The sequence below is a fragment of the Bos grunniens genome, chromosome 2, assembly GCF_055505025.1.
Source record: "Bos grunniens cultivar Pamir isolate PY7600 chromosome 2, Bosgru_T2T1.0, whole genome shotgun sequence".
Lineage (NCBI taxonomy): Eukaryota > Metazoa > Chordata > Mammalia > Artiodactyla > Bovidae > Bos > Bos grunniens.
Window position 1 is genome coordinate 20,582,239 of NC_141166.1, and position 14,548 is coordinate 20,596,786.

The 14,548-nt window shown below is 39.2% G+C and overlaps 1 protein-coding gene across 4 annotated transcripts in view; it reads left to right on the forward strand.

The window, feature by feature from the left end:
* SPHKAP (SPHK1 interactor, AKAP domain containing) overlaps window positions 1-14,548 on the forward strand; it is a 190,373-nt gene that overhangs the window by 56,566 nt on the left and 119,259 nt on the right. The gene's annotated exons all lie outside the window — the stretch shown is intronic.

A 14,548-nucleotide genomic window follows, 5' to 3' on the forward strand; every position in this document is an offset into this window, starting at 1 on the left:
ATATTTAATTATGATAACATAATGTACATTATATGCATATATATTTCAGTCTATTGATTATCGTTCTGAGTGAATCAGCAGTATTCACTGTTCATGTGATTTTGTATAGTTTTCAAGTACCAAAGAAAACAAATATATTCAATAGAGAACATACATTGATTATAAAAAAAAAGTAGCATTAAACATAATCTTAAAAAATATTTGCATGCATATATTCATAACTAAATATAAAAATAAATGTGCCTGATTAATTAAGGCACATGTGTTATATAATCCTATCTTACTATCACTTGTTACATAATCCTATTTTCTCTCCTTTTATAAAATTCTTGTAGAGGATTCAAAGCTATAGATTCCAGATTTTAATGCAGAAAACTGAGGCCCTGTAACACAAACTGGTTTTGAGTTGCTTATGAAAGAACTAAAGCTGTAGGTTTCAGGCCCTAAATATGGTCTGTTCAGCTCTGTAACTCTAAATTATAAAGTCACCACCAGATGCTATATCTTTCATAAGGCTAAATTATTTTTAATTTATTCTAACTTTTGAATAACTCTATTTCTATTGATTAGAATTCCAGTGGCATTTAAAAGAAGGATTGAAGCCAGACTGCCTGAATTTGACACCCAGTGCTATGATTACTAGTTGTGTGATTTTGAGCAAATTACCTCTTCATGCCTCAATTTGCTCATCTGAAAAAAGATATTATTACCCATTTCACAGGGTTGAGATGCAGGTTCTTCAATGAGTGTGTCAATAGGAAATGCTTAGAACAGTGCCTGGGATACTATATATATTCAAAAATAAAGATTACCTATAACTAATATTAGTCTAAAAAATGGTTTTATCAACTGGTAAACAGTGCCAGAAAAAATCAATATTAGCATTACCATGCTAAGACAGTTAGTACTTTATGATCTGTTATTTCAATTATGCTTATTTCCCTAGAAAATAGTCATATTCATTTTTTAAAAAATCATGTCTAGAAGCTAATGAACTAATAATAAAGCCATCTGGGACTGAATAGCTTCTAGAAAAAGTAAAACAAATTCAAGATCTATTCTAAATGATCTATATATATGCATATATATTGCCTGGAAAATCCCATGGATGGAGGAGCCTGGTAGGCTGCAGCTCATGGGGTCTCGAAGAGTCGGACACGACTGAGCGACTTCACTTTCACTTTTCACTTCATGCATTGTAGAAGGAAATGGCAACCCACTCCAGTGTTCTTACCTGGAGAATCCCAGGGACGGCGGAGCCTGGTGGGCTGCCGTCTTTGGGGTCGCACAGAGTCGGACACGACTGAAGCGACTTAGCAGCAGCAGCAGCATATGATTTTAAAATTTTGAATATAATTCTACTCTTTCCACAATTATTTCTAGAACAACTGTTATTAGGCTGAACCATATAAAATTCACTTTTTATTGATCATTTATCAAAAATGACCAAATATGGGTAATTTCATACAATCCAACCTAAATACATTTAAAATTTGTTAGCTCCTAAGGAAAGATAGGGGCTTCCCTGGTGGCTCAAATGGTAAAGAATCTGCCTGCAATGCAGGAGACCTGTGTTCAGTCCCTGGGTTGAGAAGATCCCCTGGAGAAGGGAATGGCAACCCACGCCAGGACTGAGTAACTAACACACACACACACACACACACACACGCACGCGCGCACGCGCTTATGCACAGAAAGATACAAGGATAGATCACAAATGGCCCCCACTCTAAAAGAATTTACAATATGGTTTGGGAGATTGTACTGGTTTCTGATGTGAAAAGTCAAGCAATAAATAATAAGTTAAATAATATAACTGCAGTGACATATCAAAATAGTATAAATTAGGTGACAGATGAACATTATGGGTATTTATAGCTGAGAACACAGAGAGACACTGGATTTGTAATAGACAACAACCTTCAAAAAGAGAAATGGATGTTAATTTAGACTTTGAAGTGTGAATAAGATTTGAATAAGTGAAGAGATTATCCAACTAAATATAAGAAGGTGGAGCCAAATTAATGTAGGAGAAGCCAATACTTTTATGTATGGCAATATTTTTCTAATATTCATGGTACATTCCTTTCATTCTTAAGCTTATGTAAACATTGCATTTTAAGCCAATTTAGTAGCCTTATATGCCGTAGGTTATACACCATGTGGACTCTGATTGTTTTTCTCGCCTTCCAAAAAGTAGCTCACCAGTATTTCTTCTTCTTTGTGTCAAGACCATGGCCCCACAATAAAAGGCATGAATATTGAAACTTAATTCCTTTATTTTATTTTTATATGTAACTACAGTTGATTTAAGTGATCATGATTGTGTTTTCATTGCATTAATCACAGGTCACAGGATTGGGGAAATAAGGATCTGTATGTTCACAATTGCACATATATGTTCTGTACAATAATTACAAAAAGAGTAAGGACAGTTCTGTCTTAGAAACAGCAAGACTGTCCAGCCAAATCTCTACTCTTCACAATGAATCAGCCTTCAGTAAGAGGAACACGGATAATTGAAATCTATTGGTAATTCCCCAAACTCATTTTATATAATAGCTTCATCTTCTTCTCCATCAAACCTTCTTATCAGAACTGACATATTGTTAAATTAACCAGTAGAAGAAATAAAACAAGGGTCCAAAAGATAATGCATTAGTTGGATAATCAGCCTCTGAAAAATTGCAAATTGACCAAATGCATTTCATATGCTGTATGCTTGACAGTGAATCTCTCTGAGGTTTTTGGAATCCTATCCAGGTTCAGTTGCTTTAGTTTCTTGTTGTTAAGGAAATATGTCACTGAATGCCATAGCTGTGAAAAGGCCATACCATTAGGAAAAAGAATTTAGTTGTCTTATTTGAAGGACCACTTCTTATTTAACTCCGTAATATATGTGTTTATTTGAGAGGGACTGTCTTTCCCCAGAGCTAAGATTACCATATCGTTCAATCACAGCTAATATATACTGTCCTGGCATTTTGTTGATAGAATCCCCTTTTGCTCTCAAAAATTCCCTGGTATGCACAGTGTCATATGATTATCCCAGCTCTAGCTTCAGAATTATTCTTTCTCTTCTTTCTCCCCTTCCTCTAAGTGCTATGAAAGTTATCAGATAAACTCACACTGCGGTGTTAGTAACTACACATCTTAATGTTGTTGTAACAAATAAAAATCTGTTTTTACTTAACTACTGCTACTGCTGAACTCGTATGATTATCACCTCCCTCAACTGACATTGGCAACTGAGCCTATAGAGCCTGGACACGATTTCAGAATTCTATTCTTCACAAAGCATCAATCCATCCAAGTTGCGATTTAAGCTAACTTTGATGTCACCCTAATTTAATGAGCACCAAGACCCATCTAATTCTGATTCACTGACTATGCTAAAGCCTTTGACTGTGTGGATCACAACAGACTGTGGAAAATTCTTAAAGAGATGGGAATACTAGACCATCTTTCCTCCTTCCTGAGAAATCTGTATGCAGGTCAGGAAGCAACAGTTACAACTGAACATGGAACAACAGATTGGTTCCAAATAGGGAAAGGAGTACATTAAGGCTGTATATTGTCATCCTGCTTATTTAACTTACATGCAGAGTACATCATGCAAAATACTGGGCTGGATGAAGCAAAAGCTGGAATCAAGACCTCCGGGAGAAATTTCAACAACCTCAGATATACACATGATACCATTCTAATGGCAGAAAGTGAAGAGGAACTAGAGAGCCTCTTGGTGAAGGTGAAAAGAAGAGTGGAAAAGCTGGCTTAAAGCTCAACATTCAAAAAATGAAGATCATGGCTTCTGGTCCCATCACTTCATGGCAAATAGATGGGGAAACAATGGAAACAGTGACAGACTTTATTTTTTTGGTCTCCAAAATCACTGCAGATGGTGACTGCGGCCATGAAATTAAAAGACGCTTGCTCCTTAGAAGAAAAGCTATCACAAACCTAAACAGTGTATTAAAAAGCAGAGACATTACTTTGCCCACAAAGGTCCATCTAGTTAAGGCTATGGTTTTTCCAGTAGTCATGTATGGATGTGAGAGTTGCACTATAAAGAAAGCTGAGCACCGAAGAATTGATGCTTTTGAACTGTGTTGTTGGAAATGATTCTTGAGAGTCCTTTGGACTATAAGGAGATCAAGCCAATCAATCCTAAAGGAAATCAACCCTGACTATTCATTGGAAGGACTGATACTGAAGCTGAAGCTCAGTATCAGTCCTATACTTTGGCCACCTGATGTTGAAGAGCCTACTCATTAGAAAAGACCCTGAGGCAGAGAAACATTGAAGATAGGAGGAGAAGGGGACAACAGAGGATGAGATGGTTGGATGACATCACCAATTCAATGAACATGAGTTTGAGCAAGCTCCAGGAGATGATGAAGGACAGAGAAGCCCGGCATGCTACAATCCATTGAGTTGGAAAGAGTCAGACATGACTGAGTGACTGAACAACCACCAGACCCAGGGGAGTTTTAATGTATGCAGTGTTGTTGTTGTTCAGTTGCTAAGCATGTCCAACTCTTTGTGATCCCATGGACTGCAGCACACCAGGCTTCCCTGTCCTTCACTGTCTCCCAAAGTTTGCTCAGACTCATGTTTATTGAGTTGGTGATGGCATCCAATCATCTCATCCTCTGTTGCCCTCTTCTCCTGCCCTCAATCTTTCCTAGCATCAGAATCTTTTCCAATGAGTCAGCTCTTTCCATCCGGTGGCCAAAGTATTGCAGCTTCAACTTCAGCATCAGTTCTTCCAATGGATATTCAAGGTTGATTTCCTTTAGGATTGGTACGCAATATAATGCATTTAAATGATGAAATTCTAAATACTGCCCGGGAGAAAAAATGAGAGAAAGAAAGAAAGCTGCTGGTGAAGAGGGGACACTGGAGCCCTCCACGGTGTCTTTTAAAATTGTTTCTTACCTGGACATTCCCTGATGTTTCCTTCCCTTTTGGATAATTCCTCCTTACAAGACAAACACAACCACCTTTGTTAAACTGAATCATATGGATTTCCCTTTAAATAAGCTAAATTATAAATGTTATCCTTTTTTGTCTACTAAACACTAAATGAAATGTCCTTAATATTCTCTTTATAATAAATCAAAATCTTTTATCTAAAGGGAGGCAGTATGGGGAGGGACGTGGGAGGGGGGTTCAGGATGGGGAACACGTGCACACCTGTGGCAGATTCATGTTGATGTATGGCAAAACCAATACAATATTGTAAAGTAATTAGCCTCCAATTAGAATAAATAAATTTATATTCTAAAAAATCACTAGCCCAAAAAAAAAAAAAAGAGGGGGAGACAGTAAAGTGCTGTGTAGCAAAGCTGAACTTGGAATCCAAAGTCCTGAGTCAAATTTCAGGTTTCTCGTTTTACTGTGTAATCTTAGACCAGTGATGTAACATCTCTGACTCAGATGTCTTAAGGGTTGGGAAGCCTTCATAACAACCCTTAAGACATCTGAGTCAGAGAAGTTACATCACAAGTCTAAGAGCTTGGACTTCCCTTGTAGCTCAGCTAGTAAAGAATCCGCCTGCAATGCGGGAGACCTGAGTTCTATGCCTGGGTTGGGAAGATCCCCTGGAGAAGGGAAAGGCTGCCCACTCCAGTATTCTGGCCTGGAGAATTCCATGGACTGTGTAGCCCATGGTGTTGCAAAGAGTTGGACAGGGCGGAGCAACATCCACTTCCACTTCACTTTGACTGGTTGCTCAGTGGTAAAGATTCCGCCTGCCAGTGCAGGAAACAAGGGTCTGACTCCTGGGTTGAATAGATCCCCTGGAGGTAGGAAATGGCAACTCACTCCAGTATTCTTGCCTGGGAAATCCCATGGACAGAGGATCCTGACAGGCTACATACAGTTCATGGGGTTTGCAAAGAGTTGGACACGACTTAGTGACTGACAACAACAACATGACATTTATATGCCAAAAGCTTTGTGTAAGTCTTTAGTACATAATTCATGCTTAACAAAAATTAATTTTTTAACCAAAAAATAAATAATCTTTTGTTGTTGTTTAGTTGCTAAGTCATATCTGACTCTTTTTGGACCCCATGGACTGTAGCCCACCAGGCTTCACTTTCCATGGGATTTCCCAAGCAAAAATACTGGTGTGTGCTACCATTTCTTTGGGGGATATTCCTTACCCAGGGATCGAACTCACATCTCCTGCATTAGTAGGTGGATTCTTTACCATTGAGCCACAAAAGAAGCCCACAGGGTAAAATTTATTTAAGTAGAATTGACAGACTAATCTGGATGTACCACGCAATGTGCTTTCACTGTGTTGATATCTGTTGGACTCTTCTCTAGTTTGAAAACATTATGAAAGTGAATTGAAAGTGCTAGTCACTCAGTCATGTCTGACTCTTTATGACCCCATGGACTATAGCCCACCAGGCTCCTTTGTCCATGGAATTCTCCAGGCAAGAATACTAGAGTGGGTAGCCATCACTTTCTCCAGTGGATCTTCCTGTTCCAGACATCAAACTGGAGTCTCCTGCATTGCAGGTGGATTCTTTACCATCTGAGCCATCAAGGAAACCCCTTGAAAGCACTATAGTCGATGTCGTATGTCCACAAGAGCAGGGCATTTTTGATTCATCATCAAAAGTCTGCTTTACATCACAGACTGAAGATTTGTTACTCAGGATATAGTAGAACCAACTGTATGAAAAGAATTTTGGAGAAAAATCAACACCTCAAATATCCTTCTCTTTTTAAGTCATGTTAATTAAATCCACCCTAGAGTTGGACTTAACAAAGGCATCAGACTGAACACAAGTCAGGTTCCCAGAGGCAAGATTTGATCTTAACATGACATCTGATCGTCTCTTTGAAGCTTCAAAAGCATGCTTTGGCTTGACTGACCTCTTTTAAACTGACTGAAATTTGCTGTCAACAGTGGCACAGATACAACTGAAGAAAAACAGAATGGAGGCCTCTTGATATTTTACCTGCTCTGATATTGCCCTGCTCTGTAAGATACATTTCATCTCAGCCCATATCTTTTTGATGACATGTAATTAAGAAAAGCAGTTCAATTAATATGTTCATGCACGAGCATACAAATTGAAAGACTTTTTCAGAATCCTATCCTTTTCTCTAAAGATGTTTTTATTAATCAGAATTGCATTGCTCTTGGCCAAAAGCCCCAGTAGTAACTCCAGGAAGTACATGATGGAAAATAGCTATAATAGTCTGTATTTGTAGAAGCTGTTTCCTTAAAGGAAGGAAGGGCTTTTAAAATATATATAACTAAGCAAGTAAAATTTAAAACAAGGCCAGCATAACTGGGCCATAATCACCTTTCTGTTGAAGGCTTTCCCTCTGGGATGTAACCCACTCACAGATCTAGAAACACTCTTCTGATCAAGCAACCTGTTAGCAATGTTCAGGTGCACCTTCTGAAACCAGAGAATGGCCTCTTCAAGTTTTGTCAAACAGCAAGGTGTCTTATTTTATTGCCATTCTACAGGAATAATCAGAGGCATTGAAGAAACAGGGAGATTTTTAAGAAAAGAAATGGATATCTTCCTAAAAGTGGTATTTGAAGATGGTTTGTCTAGTAGTTCTAAAGGCAGTTACTTAGAGAAAAATGAGAGTGAAATCTAGGATGCCAGAAGAAGCATAGCTTATATGGATGGGAAAGCAGGGAGAAGAGAGGCAGACCCTGTCTACAGAAAGTGAGAGGAAGGAAAAGCAAGCTCTGGGACGAGACACACGAGGAAGTCAAGGTCCATAGGATTCCATGACGTTGAGAGTTAAACAGAACCACGAACTCTGTTTGAGCCAGGACATCCATAAGTGGTGAGTCATTGAGGTCACTGGGAAGAGGAGCTAGGAGACAAGGTATTGGGTTCACAGGTTCAGATTTAGCCCAGTTGCATCTGAAGAGCCAGCCACAAAATTCCCTCTGGGGGTCATTTCACTGACTGCCCAAGGAAACATCTACCTGTCCTGAGCCACACTAACATCTAGAAGGCTTCAAGGTTGCTCTGAGGCCAGAACACAGATAATGAGGACTCTGGTGGGGATTCATTTCCTCTGCCTTCAGCAAAAGCAAATTGAAATGATAAACATCTTCTCTTGCCTTTAAAGCAGCGTGGTCTACTCTGAACTAGAGAGGTGTACTACATGGTGAGTTCATTCTTTGACAAATGTCAGTTCAGTAATCTTAGGTGGGAAACTGTTTAAAACTATCAATTATGGCTCATTTTGCAATCTGAATGTGATTCAGCGTCTTATTCCAAAAGTCAGGACTTCCATTCAGGATTCCACACCACCTCTCCTTCCTGCCAACAACTGCTATATAGACTGTTTGAGACTCCAATACGCTAGAATTTTTCTGTTCTCTATAATTCATTCCTTGAGCGTCCTCCCTGCTATGTGCGAAGAACTCCTAGAAGGATTTTGCAGTGCCTTTTCTTTATTTCTTTTTTTTAACCAAAAAGTAGGGCTCTGAAAACTCAAAATAGCTTAGAACATTTTGTGGAATGGAAGGTGATGTTGCGCTGTTGAAACCAGGCAAGTGATCTTTTTTTTTTCCTTGAATTAATTGCCCCAAACCTTTGTATTAGCTATTCAAAATTTCTATTCAAAAATGGAAGGGGTCTATATTTTTAAAATACCTAATATGGAATTCAGAACTCTCTTCTTTTCCCTTCAGGCATTTAAAATATCTTACCATCCATGCTCCCCATCACTAGCCTTTTGTTTTTTCTCACTTTCCCCTTAGTCCTCCATCTAAGCATCCCTTTTGACTTTGTAGCCTGGAGTAAACACTCTGTTCCCCACCAGTCCTAAGAGGCTTCACTTTCCCTGTATCCTGCCGGGCTTGCCTTTCTGATAAAAGTGCTCACTTTTCAGTTCTGCTAGTGGCAGGGTGGGAAGAAAGATTGTGACTCGGATAAACTTGAACAATCCTCCTTAAGAGCCTTCTGGTTCATGAATCCCTGAGACTGAGTCTCTGCTGTGTGTGCCTGCATTTACTAGGCTTTTCTCTGTGTCTAGAGAAGGAGACCCATCTTGAAAGACCCAGATCAGGGCTCTTCCTCTCAAGGATGAAGAGCATCCAAGAAGCAGGTGTGTCCTTTAGCAAAGTGTGTGTCCCTCTGCTTACACCTTAGAAGGCAGTTGTTCCCAGCAGCAAAGAAAAGAGTCAAGATGAGAATTGCCACTTTCTTATAATTAAACCTGTCATCGCTCAGTTGTGTCTGACTCTTTGTGACCCCAGGGACTATATATAGTCTACGAGGCTCCTCCATCCATGGGATTTTCCAGGCAAGAGTACTGGAGTGGGTTGCCATTTCCTTCTCCAGGGGATCTTCCCGACCCAGGGATCAAACCCGGGTCTCCTGCATTGCAGGCAGACGCTTTACCCTCTATGCCAAAGGCCACATACACAGACCAATACTCAAGTGTTGCATGGCCAAACGCGCTGTCCCTTTGATGAGCAGCAAATCTGCACCATGTACACTTTGCACAAAAATCATCCAAAGTCAGTGGCAGGCCTGGATGTACATTATGGGATTCCCTGGTGGCTCAGATGGTAAAGAAACCACCTGCAATGAAGGAGACCTGGATTCGATCCCTGGCTTGGGAAGATCCCCTGGAGGAGGGCATGACAACACCCTCCTGTATTCTTGCCTGGAGAATCCCCAGGGACAGAGGAGCCTGGTGGGCTACTGTCCATGGGGTTGCAAAGAGTCAGACATGATTGGAGCTATTTAGCATGCAGCTCACAGAGATGTACATTATAGATTTTCCTATATGTGTTCTTTTTTTCCTGTATTTTGCTTCTCCTAACATGAAAAATCCTATTTCCATAACAGGTCATATCAACATGACAGCATTACATGGCACCTAAATAGAAACTAAACAGAAATTAATCAGCTATCTTCCATTTATGTCTAATTTGATGCTATTTAAATCAGACCATTCATAAGTTATGCTATAATTGCCTTTACTGAGTATATCTGTTTCTGTAACTCTTGCATTTTATGCTTGAGACAAACTTGGTAATCATTTTCATGTGGAAAAAGCTCTGATCAGCTTTCAGAGCATTCTTCAGCCAGCTGACATCTGTGTGGTGTGGAGAAGTAAACAGCGTGGCTTGATACTTCTAAATTGTCCTCTGTGCTCCTATACCATTCTTGTGATTGCATTGAAATACAATGTAACTTCCAGGATACAAGTAATTGTGTGGTGCAGAAAAACAGAAAGCTACTTAAAACTGCCTACCTAGTTCATTTCTTGACGCATTAGGATACACTCTGGGCCAAGATAATGTACAAAATCTCCAGATTACATCGATGGGAACTGTAACTTCAAAGGAGAGAGCCCTCTTGTTCATGAAACATTTCCATTTTATACTCAGAGAGATACTTGCACGTGTGACATTTGTTGGAAGTACTTGTAAATCAGTGTGTTGCTGTTATTACTTAGTGGTTAAGCCGTGTCTCACTCTTTTGCAACCCCATGGCCTGTAGCCCACCAGGCTCCTCTGTCCATAGGATTTCCCAGGCAAGAATATTGGAGTGGGTTGACATTTCCTTCTCCAGGGGATCCTTCTGACCCAGGAGTCAAACCTACGTCTCCTACGCTAGCAGGCAGATTCTTTACCACTGAACCACCAGGGAAGACTGGTATAAATCAGTATATTTCCTGTTTACCAGAGGCAAGCTTAGTTAGACTGGGTACATATTGCTAACAGCATCCCACAGACAAGGACTCTGCTGCTATAAAAGTGCAGTTTATCTGGAGGTTAGTATGTTTACAATGAAATACGAGAGTGTCACCTTCTTTCTTCTCTGGGAGTATTCCCTCCCACTCTACTCCATAGTCAAGAAAGAATTGCAGATCCACTGCCAACCATTTCCTTCCCAAACTTCCAAACCAGCAATACCTTTGATCTGGTGCTATCGAGGTTCTTTGCTTCTTAACAATGGAGAATTGCTAGTTCCAAGGTCTTAACAGAACTCCATTTTTTCCCAATACTTTTGCAGCAATCAGTTATAAGATTGCTATTTTGTGCTAGGTGTCAACCTTGTCGTGAAAGAATGTTTCACATCCAACATGATTATTCATACTTTGAAAACAGTTTCCCCTTTTTGTCAAAGGAAGCTAAATACACAAAGACAGGCAGTCAGCCAGAAGAATCATCATTAAAAAGCAAATGTTATCTTAATATTTCGTTCAACCTTCCGAGAAACTGAGACTAAACCACTGAGTGTTCTGTGCTGCTGCTTTCCTCCACACAATCATTTTATTTCCAGTCTGTTTCTTTGTCTTTTCTTAGAAATTCAGTGTACTTTCTAAAGCATAGAGTTTCCCTGTGAGGTAATGGAAAAATATTATCCCAGAGTGGAAAATAAAAGATTACAGAGTTCTCAGAAAGTTCCCTAAGGCACAGATTAAATCAACATAAAATTAAGTATGTAAAGTGACACAAAATCTTCTGACTTCTAATTCAGTGTATCTGGTGGAGGTAGGTTTGTAAGCTATTATAAAAATTTAAGCAAACAATTAAGCATTACTTGAGCCAGTGACTAAATATCCAAAAATTTTAATTAAACATTTTCTAAATTAAAACTTAGAGTACTTCATGACGTTAAAGACTATCTGGCTCCCTTAGCCATGAATTTCTTTTCAGTGGAAGATAAAATGCCCTTTCTCATCCCTTCCCCAACCATTCACACTGCACCAGCCATGATGGATTCTCTGCTGCTCTTCAGCATCAACAAATGCATTTCTGCTTTGAGCCTCTGTTTTTTGCTGGTGATCTCTGCTGAGATGCTCTTCCTTCAGGTGGGTGTGTGGCTGGCACTTCATTTCTTTCAGATCTCTGCTCCATGTCACCCTCACAGAAGCCAGAAAATACTTCCCCAAACTGTACCCCTTACATTTTCATTTCTTTCTCTGGCTTTATCATCACAATGGTCACAGTAGTTTTCACAGAGCATATATAAATATGGAAAATTTATTTGATTGTGGTGGGTCCTCCCTTGGCAGAATGAGAACAAAACTCTCTGCTTTCTCATGATTTTTGTTTTGCCCACCCCCCGATTGCCTAGTAAATAAGCAACATCTTCTAAAAACAGTAGGTGTTCAACAAGCAGCCATTGAATGAATGAATGAGGGAATGAAAACAACATGGATGGCTTATCCTTCTCTTGGAAATGATATCCCAAAGTTAGTATCAAATGTAGAGTCTATTTAATGCTTTAGGATTGATGAATATGGTTTGCACCAATATAGAATCTAAATTAAAATTTTTAATTTAAAAAAAAGGAGAAAAATCTCTTAAAAATAAAAGGAAAGTAAGCCATGATGAAATACCATGGTGCACCAAGTAGAATGGCTAAAACTTGAAAACAAAAACTGACAATACCAGGTAGTGACAAGGATGCAGAGCAACTTGACCTCTGATGATGGGAATGAAAATGGCAAATTCACTTTAGAAAACAGTTCATCAGTTTCTTACTGAGTTACATCACTGCCTAGTAATCTCATTCTCAAGCAAAGCAAAAACTTAAATTCAGACAAAAACCTGTAAGTATATATTTATAGCAGCTGTATTCATATTTGGGCTTCCCTGGCAGCTTACCCCCAAATAGAAACTACTCAAGTATTCTTAATCTGGTAAATGGATATTTTTGAAAATATGCATACATCCAAAAAATGGAATACTGCTGGCAATAAAAGAAAATTAATACACCCAACTAAATAAATAGATAAATCTTAAACACATTATGCTCAGTGAGGGGAAAAAAAAAACAGGTCACAAAAAGGCAACAAACTACATTATTCCACACATACAACATTTTAGAAAAGGCAAATTTTAGAAGTAGATATCAAATCAGACTGCCAGAGTTTGGGATTTGGGCGGCCTTTCGACTAAAAGGAGCAGACATGAATTTTGGGGGTGATGAAGCTGAACAGTTGTTCTACATTTTGATTGAGATGGTGGTTACACAACTATGTGGTTTCTTCAAAACTCATAGAACTTTACACAAAAAGGTGCGTTCTATAGGAATGCGTTATCTCTATGAATAAAATGTTATCCACAGTAGAGATACCACTGTTTATTGCAGAGCAAATATATAATAGTATTTAGTGAGTAGCTACCTTCATTCTTCCCTAATATCATTTTCATCAGCTCTTTGGCATCTTTTTTTTTTTTTTTGGATTCACTGTGCAGCATGTGGGATCCTAGTCCCTGACCAGGGATCAAACCCTCACCTGCTACATTGGAAGGTGGAGTCTTAACCACTGGACCACCAGGGATGTCCCAACTCTTGGCATCTCACTATGCAAATCTAATTGACCTGCTCACTTTACAATCTCTTTGTGTAAGGAAAATTTAATTGAGTTTCCTAGAAAAAGGCTAAAACTGCAGTAGCGGTCTGGAGAGTCTTCTCTGAGGAATACTCAGGACTCTCCTAATGGGCTTATCTGGCTTCCTTTATCTTACTGCTCCTCTTTCTTTTTCTTTCCTTATCTCCAGCACACATCCATGGAAACTGTGTACCACATTTGAAAGAATGATTTTTCTTTAAACAGTGTTTCCAAATCTTTTCCACATTATGATAAATATTTTTAAAATATTTGTTTGGAACTCCAGTAAGCAGATGGTCAAGGGTACTTGCCCTAGAATGGCCAACCAGGCGCTGTCCAGCCTTCAGACAGTTGAGTGCATCTCAAAGTCCCACCACTTCTCAGCTTTTCTGAGTCCACTTGTTTGGGGGTGGGAGGGAGAGTAAATCTGTTGCTGAAGATGAATGAGCTCGTTGTTCTGATGATGTTATTCAGTTGATGTGAAGCACAATTCCATCATTAGTTGTGATACCTGTCGTTGCTGTTGTTGTTGAGTCACTTAGTCGTGTTCAGCTCTCTTGCAGCCCCATGACTGTAGCCTACCAGGTTCCTCTGTCCATGGCATTTCCCAGGCAAGAAAACTGGACCGGGTTACCATTTCCTTCTCCAGGGGATCGTCTCAACCCAGGGATCAAACCTGTGTCTCCTGCATTGGCAGGCAGGTTCTTTCCCACCTAAGAAGGTTCTGAGCTGGGTTCCGGGAAGCCCCAATCATGATACATACATTAGGCAAATACAGTATTTTGTGTGTGAAATTTTCTCTTTTAAGAGCATTGATGTTGCTTTACATCATGATACTTAAAATTATCAGAAAAAAAATTTGACAGTATTTGATAGTATAGAACTAGAAATGTGACGAAACTTAAACTGCTGTCTTCTCCAATTTAATTACTTTTATTAATTTTAAAGCATTGCTCAGTAATATTTAGAGCTGTGTTCAGGTTACCAAGAATCCATCCATGTTCAGGTGCATGGATTCCATATCAATTGCAACTTGGTTTTCTGTATAAAAACGGAAAATCACTGTACAGGAAAGCAGAATGATCTTTCCTCGTTGTTTAGGACACAACGAAATTTTAAGAGAAAATGTGTCATTATTATTTCAAACTTGTGAATGCATAGCATGTTTGTCCTTAGCTCTTCATCT